Below are 21,727 nucleotides of genomic sequence, written 5' to 3'. Positions count from 1 at the left end.
TACTGGTGCAATTGCCTTGGCAAAGGAATCCAGATTTCACAAGAGAACCAAGCACATCAAGAGACGCTTCAATTCCATCCGGGACCAAGTCCAGGTGGGAGACATAGAGATTTGCAAGATACATACGGATCTGAATGTTGCAGACCCGTTGACTAAGCCTCTTCCACAGCAAAACATGATCAACACCAAGACTCCATGGGTGTTAGAATCATTACTATGTAATCTAGATTATTGACTCTAGTGCAAGTGGGAGACTGAAGGAAATATGCCCTAGAGGCAATAATAAAGTTATTACTTATTTCCTCATATCATGATAAATGTTTATTATCCATGCTAGAATTGTATTAACCGGAAAAATAATACATGTGTGAATACATAGACAAATATAGTGCCACTAGTATGCCTCGACTTGACTAGCTAATTGATCAAAGATGGTTGAGTTTCCTAACCATAGATATGAGTTAGCATTTGATCAATGGGATCACATCATTAGAAGAATGATGTGATTGACTTGACGCATTCCGTTAGCTTAGCACTTGATCGTTTAGTATGTTGCTATTGCTTTCTTCATAACTTATACATGTTCCTATGACTATGAGATTATGTAACTCCCGCTTACCGGAGGAACACTTTGTGTGCTCCCAAACGTCACAACGTAACTGGGTGATTATAAAGGTGCTCTACACGTGTCTCTGAAGGTACTTGTTGAGTTGAAGTATTTAAAGATTAGGATTTGACACTCCAATTGTCGGAGAGGTATCTCTGGGCCCTCTCGGTAATGCTCATCACTATAAGCCTTGCAAGGAATGTAGCTAATGAGTTAGTTACGGGATGATGCATTACGCAACGAGTAAATAGACTTGCCGGTAACGAGATTGAACTAGGTATTGAGATCCGACGAGCGAATCTCGATCAAGTAACATACTGATGTCAAAGGGAACAACGTATGTTGTTATGCGGTTTGACCGATAAAGATCTTCGTAGAATATGTGGGAACCAATATGAGCATCCAGGTTCCACTATTGGTTATTGACCGGTGACGTGTCTTTGTCATGTCTACATAGTTCTCGAACTTGTAGGGTCCGCATGCTTAAAGTTTGGTGACGATCGGTATTATGAGTTTTTGTGTTTTGATGTACCGAAGGTAGTTCGAAGTCCCGGATGTGATCACGGACATGACGAGGAGTCTAGAAATGGTCGAGACATAAAGATCGATATATTGGATGACTATGTTCGGACACCGAAAGTGTTTTGGGAGGTTACAGACATTTACCAGAGTACCAGGGGGTTACCGGAACCCCCTGGGGAGTATATTGGGCCTAATGGGCCTTGGTGGGAGAAGAGGAGGGGCGGACAGGGCAGCCGCGTGCCCCCTCCCCCTCTAGTCCGAATTGGACAAGGAGGGGAGGATAGGGCAGCCGCGCGCCCCCTGTGTCGGCAGGATCATCAACACCGTCATCATGCCGTCGTGCTGACGGAACTCTCCCGCAAAGCTCTGTTGGATCGAAGTTCATGGGACGTTATGGAGCTGAACGTGTGCTGATCTCGGAGGTGCCGTGCGTTCGGTACTTGGATCGGTCAGATCATGAAGACGTACGACTACATCAACCGCGTTGTGCTAACGGTTCCACTTTCGATCTACGAGGGTACGTGGACACCACTCTCCCCTCTTGTTGCTATGCATCACCATGATCTTGCATGTTCGTAAGAATTTTTTTGAAATTACTACGTTCCCCAGCAGTCTCCTGTTACCATCAACCTTAGACGCACAGTTCGGGACCCCTACCCGAGATCCGCCGGTATTGACACCGATATTGGTGCTTTCATTGGGAGTTCCGCTGCGTCGTCACCAAAAGGTTTGATGGTTCCATCAATCATCTACAACAATGCAGTCCAGGGGGAGGTCTATCTCCCCAGACAGATCTTCGTATTCGGCGGCTTTGCACTACGGGCCAACTCGCTTGGCCATCTGGAGCAGATCGACAGCTATGCCCCTGGCCATCAGGTCAGGTTTGGAAGCTTGAATTACGTGGCCAATATCCATGGAGACTTGATCTTCAACGGATTAGAGCCCATGACGGACGCTCCCTACCACCACGATGAACATGACCTAAATCTGTCATCGGACTGTGCTCGGGAGATAGCGCCAGTAACTGCTTTGGCCCTAGATCCGGAGAAGATTGCGCCATCCAAGGATGGGAGGTTCAACCCCTCCACGGAAGCCGCAGACTCAGTGGCGTTGGAGCCGCACACAGATCCAACCTCGAGCGGGACCTGTGTCTACGGAACCTCGGACTCGTCTCCGGCAATAGGTTCTGAACCGCCTGCATCCGTGCCCATCCAACTTGATCATGGGCCGACGTTGAGTTCAGATCCGCGGACATCTTCCAGCACTCACCTTTAGGCGATGTACTAAACTCATTAAAAGCCCTCTCCTTTTCAGGAGACTCTCAACCGAAGTGGAGGCTGACGACGGAAAATTCCGCTTCCCACCCACCACCCACTTCATAGCCACTATTGAAGACTTAACCGACATGCTCGATTACGACTCCGAAGACATCGATGGTATGGATGACGATGCCGGAGAAGAGCAGGCACAAAAAACACCGCTTACAGGGCGTTGGACAGCCACCTCCTCGTATGATGTATACATGGTGGATACACCCAATGAAAATCCAGTCGAGGATAAGCCTCCTGAGATACAGCCAAAGCGCCGGTGTCAGCGGAGCCGCTCTAAGCCACGTCGTGGTAAAAACAGCAATACTGTCATATGAGAAAATAATACTCTGGACGATGCCGAAGACAATGAAGACCCCGTTGAGCCAACCTCCGAACAGGACGGACGGGAAGATGGGCAAGTTAGCCCTGATGAACAGGCCATCAATGAAGACTCGGAGGACAATAACTACCTTCCACTCTCCGAGGACAAGATAAGCCTCAGCGACAAAGACTTATTGTGCCTGAGGAGCCCGCCGATCAAGAACGCTTTAATTGCCAACTAATAGCCACTACATGGAGCCTGAAAAAGAAGCAGTAGCAGCTTCAAGCTGACCAAGATTTGCTCAACGATAGATGGACTAATGTCCTAGCAGCCGAAGAATACGGCCTCGAGCGCCCAACAAAGAGTTACCTAAAGTGCAAACTGTTACCTCAATTTGATGACGAGGCGCTGGAGCCTGTCCTACCAGCGCATAGTGTGGCTGACCGACCACCACATGGCTGGGACAAAGCGGCAACTCGAGCCGAACACCAGCCCACACTGCCTCGCCGTAAAAACAGAAACACAATAGTTAAGGGGTACACATATGACCTGCAACATGACCTAGAAAACAGAGCAGGTTAGACCAGATCGATCTATGGATCGCGGGAGTGTGCCCCTATGCGCGAGATGGCCACCCGGCCGGACGAGACAAACATAACCACGTCTGGGCTGAAAACCGCAGACGAACTCCATCCGAGCTACATCATGACTTGGCCCGATATAGAAGCGCCGCACACCCCCTTTGCTTCACTGATGAAGTAATGGAACATGAATTCTCGGAAGGATTCAAACCCATGAACATCGAATCATATGATGGGACAACAGACCCCGCAATATGGATTGAGGACTTCCTTCTCCATATTCACATGGCCCGCGGTGATGATCTTCACGCCATCAAATACCTCCCGCTCAAACTCAAGGGACCAGCTTGGCACTGGTTGAACAATCTGCCCGAAAACTCCATTGGCAGCTGGGAAGACTTGGAAGATGCCTTCCTCGACAACTTCCAAGGTATATGTCCGACCTCCGGACGCTGATGACTTAAGTCACATAGTTTAACAGCCCGGAGAGTCAGCCGGGAAATTCTAGACTAGGTTCTTAACTAAAAAGAACCATATCGTCGACTGTCTGGTTGCCGAAGCCCTAGCGGACTATAAGCATAGCATCTGTGATGAATGGCTCGCCCGACACCTCGGCCAAGAAAAGCCGAAGTCCATGGCAGCCCTCACGACACTCATGACCCACTTCTGTGCGGGCGAGGATAGTTGGCTAGCTCGTAGCAATAACAATGCATGCGAACCTGGCACTTCTGAAGCCATAAACAGGAATGGCAAGCCCCGACACAACAGACACAAGCGTCGAAGCAACGGTGACAACACCGAAGACACGGCGGTAAACACCTGATTCAGTGGATTTAAGTCCGGTCAGCGGAAGAAGCCATACAAGAGAAACAATCCAGGCCCGTCTAGTTTGGACCGCATACTCGAATGTCCTTGTCAAATCCACGACACTCCTGATAAACCAACCAATCACACCAACAGAGAGTGTTGGGTTTTTAAATAGGCCGGCAAGTTAAATGCCAAGAACAAGGTGTCACATCCCTAGCTTCTGGCTTTGCTCTAGGCTAGCTTCATGTGTGCATCATGTCTATATTTTTGAAACTTGAATTGAGGAATGTTGGAAGCCTCAAAACCCTAAATAAAAGAGGGGCAAAAACCCTGGAAATCTCATTCATTGCTCCAAAGTGCTCCTCTTAAATGTTTGATAATTTTGGTAAGGGTTCTGGTCCCAACCAAAATATTGAACATTTTTAAGGATTTATTCTTGGGACTTTGAATTTAAATCTTTAGCTATTTGAATTTGAATTATATTCATATAATTAGAATATAATTTAAATACCCCTGAAATATTTTATAAGCTTTTGGAAAAGTCGATCTAGCATTATAAAATATTCAGAGGAGTTTTTGGCATTGTTTGAATTATTTTTAAAATTCAAAACAGTGGCAAAATAATTTAAATAAAACAAAAACAGTATATAAACAGAAATAAAAAGAGAGAGAGAGACTACCTGGGCCACTTACCTGTAGCCGGCCCAGCTGGCCAGCTCCTCCCGCTGGCCCAGCCCACCGCCGCCTCCCTCCCCTGTCGCCTTCCTCCTCTGCCAGGAGGACGGGCACGCGCCCGGCGCGCGCGGCCACGCGCCCCGGCCACCTCCTCCCTGCCTGGCTGCCTCCTCCTCCCCTGGTCGCCTCCCGCGACGCCACGCAGCCCCTGGCTCCCTCTCTCACTCTCCTCGCTCTTTCCCTCCGTCCCTATCCTCCTCGGTTTCTCTCTCCCTCTCGTGCCGAGCGCAGCCGTCGCCTCCGACGCTGTTCGCCGCGGCCACCGGCCACCCCTCGCCTCGCCGATGCCTCCAGAAGAACCGCCGCACTTTCTTCTTCGTCTCCACCAACTCACGTGACGCCGGGAGCCCTGCATCGCCACCCACGTCGCCGTTCCCCTCCTCGGCCACCGGAAATCGCCGCCGTTCGATTCGCCGCCGACAGGACGTCCCCGAGCCCACTTAGCGTCTCGTCCGACTCCCCGTGAGTTCCTCTTCTCTTCCCCTCAATCCCCGCACCTGACTTCATCCCCTAGCCCCTTCTTCCACCACGGCCGAAGCTCGCCGCCGCCGTGCCTCGTCGCCATCGTGGCCAGAGCCACTGGAGCTCCCACCTGAGTGCACCATCGTGCTCAGACCGTCTCCACAAGCCCGTAGCACGCCCCAGCTCGCCTTCCCGTGCCCCCTAGCTCTCGCTCGCGTCTCGCCCGAACTCCGGCCGCCACCGCGAGCTCCGTTCCGACGAGCTCCGTCGACCCCACGACCTCCCACTCGGTCCTCTGGATGCGCGGGAGCAAGGGCCATCCCCTGGTGCCCTCAGCGCGCCAAACTGACGCCTCTAGCGCAAGTCCGGCGTGCCCCGCCGTGTTCTATGGTCACCGGCGACTCATCGCCGGCGCATCTGACGTGGCGTCGTCATTAGCGCTAATGACCCCACTAACTAACCCCCTAGGCCACTGACAGCGGGCCCCACCCCTGGTCAAACCCCAGTCAGCGCTGGGTTTGACCGGGATTAGCTCCTGTGTCACTGATGTGTGGCCCCCACACGTCAGGTTTGACCTGGACCAGCCCGTTGACCCTGCTGACGTCACTATGACGTGGGGCTGACGCAATAAACCATTTTCTGGATTTTTTATAATTCAGGAAATTCCAGAAAATTGTATAAACTTCAATAATTCATAGAAAATTAACCGTAACTCCAAATTAAATAATTTATATATGAAAAATTATCAGAAAAATTCAAGGAATCCATCTGTACCATTTTCATGCATGTTAGAACAACTTATAGCTGCTGTTTAGCACAAATCAATTAAATGGCATTTGAATAATCACATATGGAGTTTGAATTTGAATTTTATATTCAAACCAACTTCATTTAATCTGGTTTTAGTTGCATTAGCCCAAAACACATTCATTTTGCCATGTCATGATCATGCATCATATTGTGCATTGCATTGATTGTGTTCCCTTTTGTGTTGCCGGTATTTGTCCCCTCTCGATAGACATGATACCGATGATGTGATCGTTGACATTGATGAAGACTCAATGTTATCTTCAGAAGTGCCAGGCAAGAAAAACCCCCTTGTTCATTCCGATACAATCCTACTCTCTCGCTCCTGCTCTCTTTTACTGCATTAGGACAACAACGATTCATCTGTTACTTGCTGCGGTAGCTGAACCCCTTTATCCTTTGCATGACCTGTCATTCCACAGTAAATAGATGAAACCCACTAGCATGAGTAGGAGTTGTTTGAGCCCTGTTGTGCCTACTCATTCATGTTTGTTTGTCATGCCTGCTATTGCTTAGAGTTGAGTCAGGTCTGATTCGTCGGGGATGAATCAGAGGCGTGTGAACCTGTCCTACTGTGTGTGAGCTAAGTGTGTGAACACGATTTGGTAAAGGTAGCGGTGAGAGGCCATGTAGGAGTACATGGTGGGTTGTCTCATTGCAGCCGTCCTCAGGAACTGAGTTCTGTGTTTGTGATCCATGATTCAGCTACTACCATACATTGGGCCCTGAAATATGACCCCGCTCGACTTCTTATTCACCCTAGTCCTCTGTCCAGGAGTTGCAAGTAGTTTCTGGTGTTTGTAGCTTACTGGAGGCCGTGGACAGCGCTGACCGTAGGGGTGGGCTGTGATGCGGTAGGTACGTGGCACGGTGTACCGGATGCCCGTTTGGTATCTCGGGAACCCTGTTCACATCGTTTGGGGCTGTGAGCGAAACTCCGACCGGATCTCCTCATGGATGGAACCCGAATAGGCGATAAACCTGGACTAGAGACTTGAGTGTTTAGGTAGGTCGTGGTCTACACCCACGTCGGCTTTCGCTTGAAGTCTGCCGAGCACATGTCGTGTGCAGACGCTAAGTGGTGGAAACATGTATGAAGAAGTACACCCCTGCAGGGTTAACATCATCTATTCGAATAGTCGTGTCCGCGGTAAAGGACTTCTGGGTTGCTTATATCAGTTCATAGACAAGTGAAAGTGGATACCCTAAAATACGCAAGATAAGCGTGAGTGCTATGGATGGCGTTCTCGTAGGGAGACGGGAGCGGATCCATAGTGGTGTATTGATATGGTGAATATGTGGACTCGTGTGCGCCACCTCAAAAGAGTTACTTGTAGTCGTAGTTCAGGTTAGCCACCGAGTCAAAGCTGGCTTGCTGCAGTTAAACCCCACCATCCCCTTTGTTGATAATGATGCATACGTAGATAGTTCTGATGTAAGTCTTGCTGGGTACATTTGTACTCACGTTTGCCTATTTTATGTTTTTGCAGAGAGACTTCAGTCTCACTAGTATTTCCGCGTGGTCTTCGACGTTTAGCTTGTTACCTCAGCTACGATCTTGTGCCTCGGCAGGATTTGGTAGATAGTCAGGCTTCTCAGCCTTTTTCATTTATAGATGTCTGTACTCAGACATGATAGCTTCCGCTTGTGCTTGATTTGTATGCTCTGAATGTTGGGTCATGAGACCCATGTTTGTAATATCTCGCTCCTCGGAGCCTATTGAATAGATTACTTGAGTCATAGAGTCATGTTGTGATGCCATGTTGTCATAGAGTCATAGTGCCTTAAGCTGGTATAAAGAGTTTCAATGATCTCTGAATCAAAGGTAATTCTTTTGCCACTTAAGGGGAGATATTTACGAGTCACGGTTCCGAAGGTGTCTCGTTGTGGTATCATGGCAACTCAACTCCTCGCTACGTTGACAACCGTTCACCACCCTCTTAGGTGTGGAATTGTTGTCTACCTAGTGAACCCTTGTCATCTGCTTCACTCCATTCCTATGGGTGCGTGCTTCGTCTCTCAGCTCGAGAGATGTTGCTATGTCTCATTCTGTGAGTTAATCCTGAGTTGTTCGACCTTCAAGAAGATCGATCCTTCTAGAGTCTCCTTCTCCTCTCATTGTCATAATAACTGGAGTTCTCAGAACAAGACATCAAGACAATGATGGTGAATGAATCAACGTTCAACTGAAGTGCACCCTGGATCGTGAAGATTGTACTAGTTTGCGTTTCCCCTTCATCCTACCCTACGCTTGAATCTCGAGACGAGATTCTTGTTTAGTGGGGGTGAGTTGTCACATCCCTAGCTTCTGGCATTGCTCTAGGCTAGCTTCATGTGTGCATCATGTCTATATTTTTGAAACTTGAATTGAGGAATATTGGAAGCCTCAAAACCCTAAATAAAAGAGGGGCAAAAACCCTAGAAATCTCATTCATTGCTCCAAAAGGCTCTTCTTAAATGTTTGATAATTTTTGGTAAGGGTTCTGGTCCCAACCAAAATATTGAACATTTTTAAGGATTTATTTTTGGGACTTTGGATTTAATTCATTAGCTATTTGAATTTGAATTATATTCATATAATTAGAATATAATTTCAAATACCCCCTGAAATATTTTATAAGCTTTTGGAAAAGTCCATCTAGCAATATAAAATATTCAGAGGAGCTTTGGCATTGTTTGAATTATTATTTTAATTCAAAACAGTGGCAAAAGAATTAAAAAAAAAGAAAACAGAACTGAAATAGAAATAAAAGAGAGAGAGAGAGAAGGAAGTACCTGGGCCACTTACCTGTAGCCGGCCCAGCTCCCCCCCCCCACCTGGCCGGCCCAGCCCACCTCCTCCCCCTTGTTCATTCCGATACAATCCTACTCTCTCGCTCCTGCTCTCTTTTACTGCATTAGGACAACAACGATTCATCTGTTACCTGCTGCGGTAGCTGAACCCCTTTATCCTTTGCATGACCTGTCATTCCACAGTAAATAGATGAAACCCACTAGTATGAGTAGGAATTGTTTGAGCCCTGTTGTGCCTACTCATTCATGCTTGTTTGTCATGCCTGCTACTGCTTAGAGTTGAGTCAGGTCTGATTCATCGGGGATGAATCAGAGGCATGTGAACATGTCCTACTGTGTGTGAGCTAAGTGTGTGAACACGATTTGGTAAAGGTAGCGGTGAGAGGCCATGTAGGAGTACATGGTGGGTTGTCTCATTGAAGCCGTCCTCAGGAACTGAGTTCTGTGTTTGTGATCCATGATTCAGCTACTACCATACATTGGGCCCTGAAATATGACCCCGCTCGACTTCTTATTCACCCTTGTCCTCTGTCCAGGAGTTGCAAGTAGTTTCTGGTGTTTGTAGTATGCTGGAGGCCGTGGACAGCGCTGACCGTAGGGGTGGGCTGTGATGCGGTAGGCACGTGGCCGGGTATACTGGGCGCCCGTTTGGTGTCACGGAACCCTGTTCACATCGTTTGGGGCTGTGAGCGAAACTCCGGCCGGATCTCCTCATGGATGGAACCCGAATAGGCGATAAACCTGGACTAGAGACTTAGGTGTTTAGGTAGGTCGTGGTCTACACCCACGTCGGCTTTCGCTTGAAGTCTGCCGAGCACATGTCGTGTGCAGACGCTAAGTGGTGGAAACATGTATGAAGAAGTACACCCCTGCAGGGTTAACATCATCTATTCGAATAGCCGTGTCCGCGGAAAAGGACTTCTGGGTTGCTTATATCAGTTCATAGACAAGTGAAAGTGGATACTCTAAAATACGCAAGATAAGCGTGAGTGCTATGAATGGCGTTCTCGTAGGGAGACGGGAGCGGATCCATAGTGGTGTATTGATATGGTGAATATGTGGACTCGTGTGCGCCACCTCAAAAGAGTCGCTTGCAGTCGTAGTTTAGGATAGCCACCGAGTCAAAGCTGGCTTGCTGCAGTTAAACCCCATCATCCCCTTTGTTGATAATGATGCATATGTAGATAGTTCTGATGTAAGTCTTGCTGGGTACATTTGTACTCACGTTTGCCTACTTTATGTTTTTGCAGAGAGACTTCAGTCTCACTAGTAGTTCCACGTGGACTTCGACGTTTAGCTTGTTACCTCAGCTACGATCTTGTGCCCTCGGCAGGATCTGATAGATAGTCAGGCTTCTCGGCCTTTTTCATTTATAGATGTCTGTACCCAGACATGATAGCTTCCGTTTGTGCTTTGACTTGTATGCTCTGATTGTTGGGTCGTGAGACCCATGTTTGTAATATCTCGCTCCTCGGAGCCTATTGATTAAAATACTTGAGTTGTAGAGTCATGTTGTGATGCCATGTTGTATTTGCACATATTGAGCATATTGTGTGTATGTTATTGAAATGCTTGATATGTGTGGGATCTGACAACCTAGTTGTTTATCCTTGGTAGCCTCTCTTACCGGGAAATGTCTCCTAGTGTTTCCACCGAGCCATGGTAGCTTGCTACTGCTCCGGGACACTTAGGCTGGCCGGCATGTGTCCTTCTTCGTTCCTGTGTCTGTCCCTTCGGGGAAATGTCACGCGATGAATACCGGAGTCCTGTTAGCCCGCTACAGCCCGGTTCACCGGAGTCCTGCTAGCCCAGTGCTACAGCCTGGATTCACTCACCGATGACCGACACGTTCGATGCTGGGTCATGGATGCCTGTCCCTGTAAGTCTGTGCCACTTTGGGTTTACGACTAGCCATGTCAGCCCGGGCTCCTTATCATATGGATGCTAGCGACACTGTCATATACATGTGCCAAAAGGTGCAAACGGTCCCGGGCAAAGGTAATGCGACACCCGTGGGGATACCGTGCGTGAGGCCGCAAAGTGATATGAGGTGTTACATGCTAGATCGATGTGGCATTGAGTCGGGGTCCTAACAGCGTTGGTATCAGAGCTTGACTGCCTGTAGGATTACCAAGCCAAACTGGTCGAAGTTGAGTCTAGAAATTCTTTAGTTATATAAGGGAATTGATTGTGGGATGGAACGTAAGGCTCTTTTTACTCCTTATACCTCATGCCCTTCTGATCTGAGTCATCTTATCTTTCCTACGGGGTTAAGGAACTAGGCTATCTCTTCTTTCTATCAGGATCACGCGTTACTAATTCGTAGACTTATAAGATTGTTGGATTTAAGCTTGAGTTCAGTTTCTACTACTTCCGTATGTTAATTGTTGATCTCGAAATCTTGATATTGTGCTTCTGAGTGGTTATGCCACCATTTTTGTGAATGTCTCAAGTCTTTTCTGAGCATTTACAGCCGTTATGCTGTCCGAGTCATCCCAGGTTTCTAAATATCGGATGCATTTGCAAATCCCTTCCTCCTGTTTCCTATGTGCTTTGGTCAGATTAACCACACTAATCGGTGTGTTGAGGTAATTATTGCCTCGACATATATGTTGGAATTATTATTATGACCCTAAGTGTTTAGGGAGTCACCTAGTAATCTAGCAATGTTTTGTGATCCCAGTGTGATGATCCTGGCTTTTATTCTCGAAAGCATCCCGTGATGCTACTTAGTAGTAGGTATTCTACTCCTGGGTTCTGAACCCGAGATTCACTCTACCTACTTTATGTTGATAGTAATTGCTAGTGCCTTTAGGATATTAGTAACCTTTGCGATAGTCCTTGAAGTCCGTGGTATCTTCTTCTTCCAAATACCATGAACTACTTATGGCAGATGTTTATTGGATCAAAAAAAATCACAATTAGAGTACTCTTGAGGAGTTCTCCATTCATAAATCGTGACTCTGCCAGTTCTACCTTTCTGCATGGGTTATCCGGAAGAAATATGTTGAACTTGGTTCGACATACTAATCTATGCATCCACAACTCAGAAAGTTATATGTTCCTTTGAGTTGTTCTCTTTAGTTGCATTCTGACCCTCGTCTATCAATTGATAGTCAAGAGTATGCGTGCGTTCGTTCATCGATGCCTATGACTCTTGTGGTCTGTCAAGCCATTCTATTCCGGAATGACTAGGAGAAACAAACTCCAGTACCTCTTCCATATCTAGGATTGGGTCAAAACAATTGTACTCCGCAGATCAAAATGCCAATCCAGCTTTTGCTCTATTCTGCCTTGGAGTATTACCCCCTTTATGTCAGAATTGTCATGAGAACTGCACCAACTCTCATGAATTTTGACGTAGTGATACTTCTCACCATCATTAGTCATTCCTCGGCCCTCGTGTTGATGCAACCGGAATACCGACAAATGAATGGTGATGTGTGAAATCAATACTCCCAGCAACCTCGTTGCTTGGTAGTTAAAGGACAATAATTTCATTCTTAGCGTGTTGGTTTTGAATCATCATTCTAAGGTTGATCATGCTACCTAGTCCATTCTCCTGGTTCACTCCTCGATCGATGAGTTAGGATTATTTCAAATCCTTCCTCTATTGATCATATCGTCTTGCCCTGAAAAGCAAGATTGTTCTCGAGCTTAGTAACATACCGGTGGTTCGTGATTTTCCGAAGATCTTCTCGGAAGTACTACCAGGTTGTCACCTGACCGCTATGTTGAGTTCGTGATCAAGTTGGTTTATTCCTGTAAACCACCCCTTCTCCAAGAATCCGTGTTGGATACCCTGAGCTAGTTGGATAAGCTAAACAACAACTTGGAGAGTTGGAGGATAAAAGCTTGCCTGACTTAGTTCGTTCCAAAGGGATAATCTTGTGTAGTGTGTGTTGAAGAAAGATGATATCTTCATCAATTGGTCCTTGTGAACAATTGTTGGATCTATTATCTTACCCAAACCTTTGATTGAGTATGGGCTATCATCCAATCAGACCAGAACCAACGATATTCGTAATGTTGTCTTACTCGTGGTTGATCCCTCGAGCATACACCATTATATCTTTTGGGTCTGACCAATGCTATCACTTGTTCACTTAACTATGGAATTCCTTTTAAAAGGAAACCCAGATGAATTGTTGTTGTGCCCATTGACAACATCCTTGTCTTCTTCATAATTTTGCTGAACATTAAGCTAGTGTTGGAAACTTTTGAAAGCATTTGTTCATGCTAGCTCATGAAGCATATGTTTGGATGAAGGTAGTGACTTCCTTTAATTCATGTGCATCTGATGCAAGTTGCCGCCGTGGATTCGAGAAAGTCAATGCTGCTTTCTTTGGAATCATTCCAAATCAGTCATGCACACGTGCGAAGAATGCTGTGGTTTGAAGACTTGCAACCTTCAATCTATATGTATCCCTAGCACACCAAGCCACTGATTGATTTGTTCAAGGAGAAGGAGTTCCTTCATAAGAGCTAATCCGGACTTATGAAAGAACTTCGATACCCTCGTTGATGGTTCCCCCTCCTGAACTCGGTAGTGTTTTATTATAAGACTACCACGTGGTCAGGCTTGTCTGGGACAACGTGTTCACATGTTTGTAGCAGAACCAGCTCATGTTTTGGAGCTTGCTATCGTAGTTCATCTCCCGAGAATCCCGCAACATCATCTCGTCGATTTGTGTTGCAAACTTTCATTTTTCTTCCTAAGACCCGATGAGCCTGGAATATCCTAACACAAACCAGAGCTGAATCTCAGGCAGATATGATGGTTGGAACATTTCCCTAAGAACTATAATATTGGTCTCTCGATAACCGGTAAGGTGGATGTCGTGGCCAACACACCCATCCGGTAGACCTATTATTATAGTATCTTGTTTGAGGAAGTTGGCCACCCCCCCCCATAGGGATTTCGTAGGATTTACTCCCTAGTTGTGCCTTATGATTTTTTGTCTTTCCGAAGTCCGACCTTTACTTGATGTTCTAGATACCAGACCATTTCTATGAATGGGTTACACTAGCACATCAAGGAGAACATTAGAAGCGGAGTGCTAAATGTCTCTCGGTCGATCATCCAGATTTTGTTCCTTGGCTTCGCTAAGGTGTAATCTGAGAAGGTGTTATCCTCCTTTGCATCTGCATCGTCCATCGCTATTCATCATGGTAGTATGTTGTGTTGCCAGGATCCTTGACACGGATGTTGGTAAAACCTTGATGATTGTGGAAATGCTCAAGTTCTTGAGAGCACGCACAAGCACTACGTGTTATCATCATCTCTAACTGGGATTCCTCTCAGTTTCCTCGGCAAATGCTATGACCTTTTCAAACAGTGAATTCACTCTCTTTTGTTGGGTTCTTCCCCAGTTACCAGAATCATTCCCAGCATTTGCATTTTGTTCCTAGCTTGCACCGCCAATGTGCCATTCTACCATGGGTCTCTTCCATTTCCGGTGATAAGCAAAATCATCCATTACGTTGTCTTCAACAAGGTAATCCACATCATCCAAGTCCAAGTATGCCATTCTACCGACCCCGCCAATCGATTGCTGTGATTTGCCTTAGGCTGATATAGAGAGTCTTAACGATCTCTATATCAAAGGTAATTCTTTTTGCCACTTAAGATAATAATCTACGAATCACCCTCCTCCAGGATGTTTCGTCGTGGTTTCATGGCAACTAAACTCCTCGCTACATGGACAATATTTTACCACCTTCTTAGGTGTGGAATCGTTATCTACCTAGTGAACCTTGGTCATCTGTTCCACTCCATTTCTCTAGAGGTGTGCTTCATCTCTCAGCTCGAGAGATGTTGCTATGTCTCATTCCGTGAGTTAATCCTGAGTTGTTCGATCTTCGAGAAGATCGACCCTTCTAGAGTCTCCTTCTTCCCTTCATGTCATGTTGACAGGATTTCTCAGAGCAAGACTTCAAGACAATAATGGTGTTCAAATCAACGTTCATTTGAAGTGCACCCTGGATCGTGAAGATTATACTAGTTTGCGTCTCCCCTTCATCCTACCCTACGCTTGAATCTCGAGACGAGATTCTTGTTTAGTGGGGGTGAGTTGTCACATCCCTAGCTTCTGGCTTTGCTCTAGGCTAGCTTCATGTGTGCATCATGTCTATATTTTTGAAACTTGAATTGAGGAATGTTGGAAGCCTCAAAACCCTAAATAAAAGAGGGGCAAAAACCCTGGAAATCTCATTCATTGCTCCAAAGTGCTCCTCTTAAATGTTTGATAATTTTGGTAAGGGTTCTGGTCCCAACCAAAATATTGAACATTTTTAAGGATTTATTCTTGGGACTTTGAATTTAAATCTTTAGCTATTTGAATTTGAATTATATTCATATAATTAGAATATAATTTAAATACCCCTGAAATATTTTATAAGCTTTTGGAAAAGTCCATCTAGCATTATAAAATATTCAGAGGAGTTTTTGGCATTGTTTGAATTATTTTTAAAATTCAAAACAGTGACAAAATAATTTAAATAAAACAAAAACAGTATATAAACAGAAATAAAGAGAGAGAGAGAGACTACCTGGGCCACTTACCTGTAGCCGGCCCAGCTGGCCAGCTCCTCCCGCTGGCCCAGCCCACCGCCGCCTCCCTCCCCTGTCGCCTTCCTCCTCTGCCAGGAGGACGGGCACGCGCCCGGCGCGCGCGGCCACGCGCCCCGGCCACCTCCTCACTGCCTGGCTTCCTCCTCCTCCCTTGGTCGCCTCCCGCGACGCCACGCAGCCCCTGGCTCCCTCTCTCACTCTCCTCGCTCTTTCCCTCCGTCCCTATCCTCCTCTGTTTCTCTCTCCCTCTCGTGCCGAGCGCAGCCGTCGCCTCCGACGCTGTTCGCCGCGGCCACCGGCCACCCCTCGCCTCGCCGATGCCTCCAGAAGAACCGCTGCACTTTCTTCTTCGTCTCCACCAACTCACGTGACGCCGGGAGCCCTGCATCGCCGCCCACGTCGCCGTTCCCCTCCTCGGCCACCGGAACTCGCCGCCGTTCGATTCGCCGCCGACAGGACGTCCCCGAGCCCACTTAGCGTCTCGTCCGACTCCCCGTGAGTTCCTCTTCTCTTCCCCTCAATCCCCGCACCTGACTTCGTCCCCTAGCCCCTTCTTCCACCACGGCCGAAGCTCGCCGCCGCCGTGCCTCGTCGCCATCGTGGCCAGAGCCACTGGAGCTCCCACCTGAGTGCACCATCGTGCTCAGACCGTCTCCACAAGCCCGTAGCACGCCCCAGCTCGCCTTCCCGTGCCCCCTAGCTCTCGCTCGCGTCTCGCCCGAACTCCGGCCGCCGCCGCGAGCTCCGTTCCGACGAGCTCCGTCGACCCCACGACCTCCCACTCGGTCCTCTGGATGCGCGGGAGCAAGGGCCATCCCCTGGTGCCCTCAGCGCGCCAAACTGACGCCTCTAGCGCAAGTCCGGCGTGCCCCGCCGTGTTCTGTGGTCACCGGCGACTCATCGCCGGCGCATCTGACGTGGCGTCGTCATTAGCGCTAATGACCCCACTAACTAACCCCCTAGGCCACTGACAGCGGGCCCCACCCCTGGTCAAACCCCAGTCAGCGCTGGGTTTGACCGGGATTAGCTCCTGTGTCACTGATGTGTGGCCCCCACACGTCAGGTTTGACCTGGACCAGCCCGTTGACCCTGCTGACGTCACTATGACGTGGGGCTGACGCAATAAACCATTTTCTGGATTTTTTATAATTCAGGAAATTCCAGAAAATTGTATAAACTTCAATAATTCATAGAAAATTAACCGTAACTCCAAATTAAATAATTTATATATGAAAAATTATCAGAAAAATTCAAGGAATCCATCTGTACCATTTTCATGCATGTTAGAACAACTTATAGCTGCTGTTTAGCACAAATCAATTAAATGGCATTTGAATAATCACATATGGAGTTTGAATTTGAATTTTATATTCAAACCAACTTCATTTAATCTGGTTTTAGTTGCATTAGCCCAAAACACATTCATTTTGCCATGTCATGATCATGCATCATATTGTGCATTGCATTGATTGTGTTCCCTTTTGTGTTGCCGGTATTTGTCCCCTCTCGATAGACATGATACCGATGATGTGATCGTTGACATTGATGAAGACTCAATGTTATCTTCAGAAGTGCCAGGCAAGAAAAACCCCCTTGTTCATTCCGATACAATCCTACTCTCTCGCTCCTGCTCTCTTTTACTGCATTAGGACAACAACGATTCATCTGTTACTTGCTGCGGTAGCTGAACCCCTTTATCCTTTGCATGACCTGTCATTCCACAGTAAATAGATGAAACCCACTAGCATGAGTAGGAGTTGTTTGAGCCCTGTTGTGCCTACTCATTCATGTTTGTTTGTCATGCCTGCTATTGCTTAGAGTTGAGTCAGGTCTGATTCGTCGGGGATGAATCAGAGGCGTGTGAACCTGTCCTACTGTGTGTGAGCTAAGTGTGTGAACACGATTTGGTAAAGGTAGCGGTGAGAGGCCATGTAGGAGTACATGGTGGGTTGTCTCATTGCAGCCGTCCTCAGGAACTGAGTTCTGTGTTTGTGATCCATGATTCAGCTACTACCATACATTGGGCCCCGAAATATGACCCCGCTCGACTTCTTATTCACCCTAGTCCTCTGTCCAGGAGTTGCAAGTAGTTTCTGGTGTTTGTAGCTTACTAGAGGCCGTGGACAGCGCTGACCGTAGGGGTGGGCTGTGATACGGTAGGTACGTGGCACGGTGTACCGGATGCCCGTTTGGTATCTCGGGAACCCTGTTCACATCGTTTGGGGCTGTGAGCGAAACTCCGGCCGGATCTCCTCATGGATGGAACCCGAATAGGCGATAAACCTGGACTAGAGACTTAGGTGTTTAGGTAGGTCGTGGTCTACACCCACGTCGGCTTTCGCTTGAAGTCTGCCGAGCACATGTCGTGTGCAGACGCTAAGTGGTGGAAACATGTATGAAGAAGTACACCCCTGCAGGGTTAACATCATCTATTCGAATAGCCGTGTCCGCGGAAAAGGACTTCTGGGTTGCTTATATCAGTTCATAGACAAGTGAAAGTGGATACTCTAAAATACGCAAGATAAGCGTGAGTGCTATGAATGGCGTTCTCGTAGGGAGACGGGAGCGGCTCCATAGTGGTGTATTGATATGGTGAATATGTGGACTCGTGTGCGCCACCTCAAAAGAGTCGCTTGTAGTCGTAGTTTAGGATAGCCACCGAGTCAAAGCTGGCTTGCTGCAGTTAAACCCCACCATCCCCTTTGTTGATAATGATGCATATGTAGATAGTTCTGATGTAAGTCTTGCTGGGTACATTTGTACTCACGTTTGCCTACTTTATGTTTTTGCAGAGAGACTTCAGTCTCACTAGTAGTTCCACGTGGACTTCGACGTTTAGCTTGTTACCTCAGCTACGATCTTGTGCCCTCGGCAGGATCTGATAGATAGTCAGGCTTCTCGGCCTTTTTCATTTATAGATGTCTGTACCCAGACATGATAGCTTCCGCTTGTGCTTTGACTTGTATGCTCTGATTGTTGGGTCGTGAGACCCATGTTTGTAATATCTCGCTCCTCGGAGCCTATTGATTAAAATACTTGAGTTGTAGAGTCATGTTGTGATGCCATGTTGTATTTGCACATATCGAGCATATTGTGTGTATGTTATTGAAATGCTTGGTATGTGTGGGATCTGACAACCTAGTTGTTTATCCTTGGTAGCCTCTCTTACCGGGAAATGTCTCCTAGTGTTTCCACCGAGCCATGGTAGCTTGCTACTGCTCCGGGACACTTAGGCTGGCCGGCATGTGTCCTTCTTCGTTCCTGTGTCTGTCCCTTCGGGGAAATGTCACGCGATGAATACCGGAGTCCTGTTAGCCCGCTACAGCCCGGTTCACCGGAGTCCTGCTAGCCCAGTGCTACAGCCTGGATTCACTCGCCGATGACCGACACGTTCGATGCTGGGTCATGGATGCCTGTCCCTGTAAGTCTGTGCCACTTTGGGTTTACGACTAGCCATGTCAGCCCGGGCTCCTTATCATATGGATGCTAGCGACACTGTCATATACGTGTGCCAAAAGGCGCAAACGGTCCCGGGCAAAGGTAATGCGACACCCGTGGGGATACCGTGCGTGAGGCCGCAAAGTGATATGAGGTGTTACATGCTAGATCGATGTGGCATTGAGTCGGGGTCCTGACACAAGGAGAAGGGGTCGCAAAGCGATGACGATGATGAAGAGCCCTGGCCACCGAGCACAGGGGGACAGAAGAAGTTTCCCCCCATGTTAAAACGGTAAATATGATATACGCTACCCATATCCCCAAGAGGGAGCGCAAGAGCGTACTCAGGGACGTTGTCGGCGTTCTAGGAACGGGGGTCCCCAGACTTGCCTGCCTGCGGCCTGTAGCGTGGCTCAGGAGTGGCCCAGTACGGCCCGTCTTCATCAGCAAGCACTTAAGACCCTCGCGAGCAGCCAAGCCTCGCAGGGCGTTCGACAAAAGGCCTCCTCAGGGGGGCCTCACCAGGCAGGCTCGCGAGGAGGCACAGAGATCAAGGCAAGGGGTACCTCGCGAGGTGATCATGACGCAAGCCATGATGATCAAGACCAGGCGGGCGCCAGCCTGCGCAGTGTCCTCGTTTCCTCTGTGGTGCAAAGGGGGCAAGCGCGGGCGTGGAGTACCGAGGCATCAAGCAAAGGTTTCCATATTGGTGCAACGAGACCAAGACCAGCAGGACGATAGGACGGAGGTCACCCTGGAGCCCAAGACGGCGTCATCACCAGTGCCTTTGGCAGTAGAAGACCACCTTTAGTCAGGATAGCTTGTACTAGCTATCCCCTTTCAAAATGGCCATTGTTGGCTCCCGTCCCGCTCGATATTTGGGAAGAGGACCAGGGCCTCCATAAATAGGGCTAGTCACCATAGTAGAAGGCATCTCATCTAGAGCCAACAGAGACGGATCGACTCCTCTTCAAACACACCACCACAAGAACACCTCTCCTCGCGATGCTGTTCTTCCTCTCTACTGTTCATCATCAGCCCAAGAGGCAATCCACCACACGACAAACTAGATTAGGGTATTACACCACAACGGTGGCCCGAACCAGTATAAACCTCGCGTCTCTTGTGTTGTTCATCGTGCTAGCTTAGAATCGCGACAAGGTTCTGGGCATGTTTCGGTAGGGAGAAGATCTTTGTGCGCACCCCAGAGTTCGAGCCTTAAGGGTTTTGCCGAAACCCGATAACCCACATTTGGCACGCCAGGTAGGGGTACGCCGGAGCTCTCCCTTCTGTCGGCTCGCTCTCCACCAACACCGCTCTTCGCCCTGATGGCAGACAACGCGCCTCCGGCTCCGGTGGCCGATGCTAGCGCTGGGGCCAGGGGGCTCCGAGCCTTGGCCCCCGCCTTGCGGCAGGTGTAGTGGCCGCACAAGTTCAAGCCAGAGATGCCGCCACGCTACAACGGTGTGGCGGATCCGCTGGCTTTCCTGATGTCATACGAGAAGGCCGTCCTCAAGGCTGGAGGCGACGACAAGGTCATGGCCAACTGGTTTCCCATGGCCCTCACCGGCGTCCTGCGCGTTTTGCTGCTCAACCTGCCAACATCTTCTGTGGCCTCCTGGGAGGAGCTGGGCAACCTCTTCCTCACCCACTACGCTACGCCGGCGCCCCCGGTCATTGCAGCTCTCCTAGGCGGCTCGCAGGCGCCACCCTCAGACCGCCACATCAAGCCGTTTTTCCGCCAAATCGGCGCTGCCCTCGCGCGGCAAGGAGATCCCCCGGGTTGGGCGGCACCCAAAGCTGACCTGACCTTCAACTCGGACGATCACCCCGTCAACACCGCCTGCTCGGGTGCGCTCCCAATGCTTTGCACGCCCACCATCCGCCAGGTGGCCATCACTAAGACCCTCATCGACGGCGGCACCGGCCTCAACGTGCTCTCGGAGGAGGCCTTGTGGGTGGAAAACAACACCTGTGGGATCACTGGAATCCCTTCTACGGTTGCGGGGCGTGGGGATCGTGAAAAGAGCAGGACTAGTAGACAACACAAAGGGATTTACCCAGGTTCGGGCTGCAAAGATGCGTAAAACGCTACGATCCTGCTTTGGTGGATGTATTTAGTGTTCTTGAGCTCTTGAACTAGCTCTGGGTGCTGCGGGGTTCGAAAGAGCCGAATCCTTTCTCTGTGTGCCATGGGCCTCCTTTTATAGGCAAAAGGGGCCGCCACAGTGGCACACAGGAGGTGGAAAGTGCTACAGCATTGCGAGTTTATCGCTAGTATTACAGGACAAGACACACTTAATGCGAGTCTTAGGTGTCCCTTCGCTTTAACGGGGACAGGGGCGAGGCCTGTCCTGTCCGTCGCCGCTCCTCCTTGCTTCGACACGCGCCTTGGCCAGCGATGCAAGCGGTGCCATGTAGGCAGGCAGGCAGCTGAGGTGGTGTGGTGGTGGAGCCTCCACGAAGGATTGCATGCTGCCACACAGGTGCCTGCCCAGCTTGTGGGTCGGCCGCTGCATACGAACGGCGGTGAGGGCTTGGCTGGTGCGGGCCTGGCAGTGGCCATGCCAGTGCGCTTGGCGAGGGTCTTGCCGGGTGGCTCGGCAAGGGCCTTGCCGTGGCGCGCTGGCCTCCCCGGCAAGGATCATGTCGGGGGTCTTGTGGGTTTCTTCGGTGAGGATGGTTGCCTTCCTATCCTCATTTGATCTTGAGCATTCTATGTCTTCATAAAGATCTGCATGCCACCATGGAGGTGCCTCCTGAGCCTTG

The sequence above is a fragment of the Triticum dicoccoides genome, chromosome 6B, assembly GCF_002162155.2.
Source record: "Triticum dicoccoides isolate Atlit2015 ecotype Zavitan chromosome 6B, WEW_v2.0, whole genome shotgun sequence".
Lineage (NCBI taxonomy): Eukaryota > Viridiplantae > Streptophyta > Magnoliopsida > Poales > Poaceae > Triticum > Triticum dicoccoides.
Note: the sequence above shows the minus strand (reverse complement) of the source record.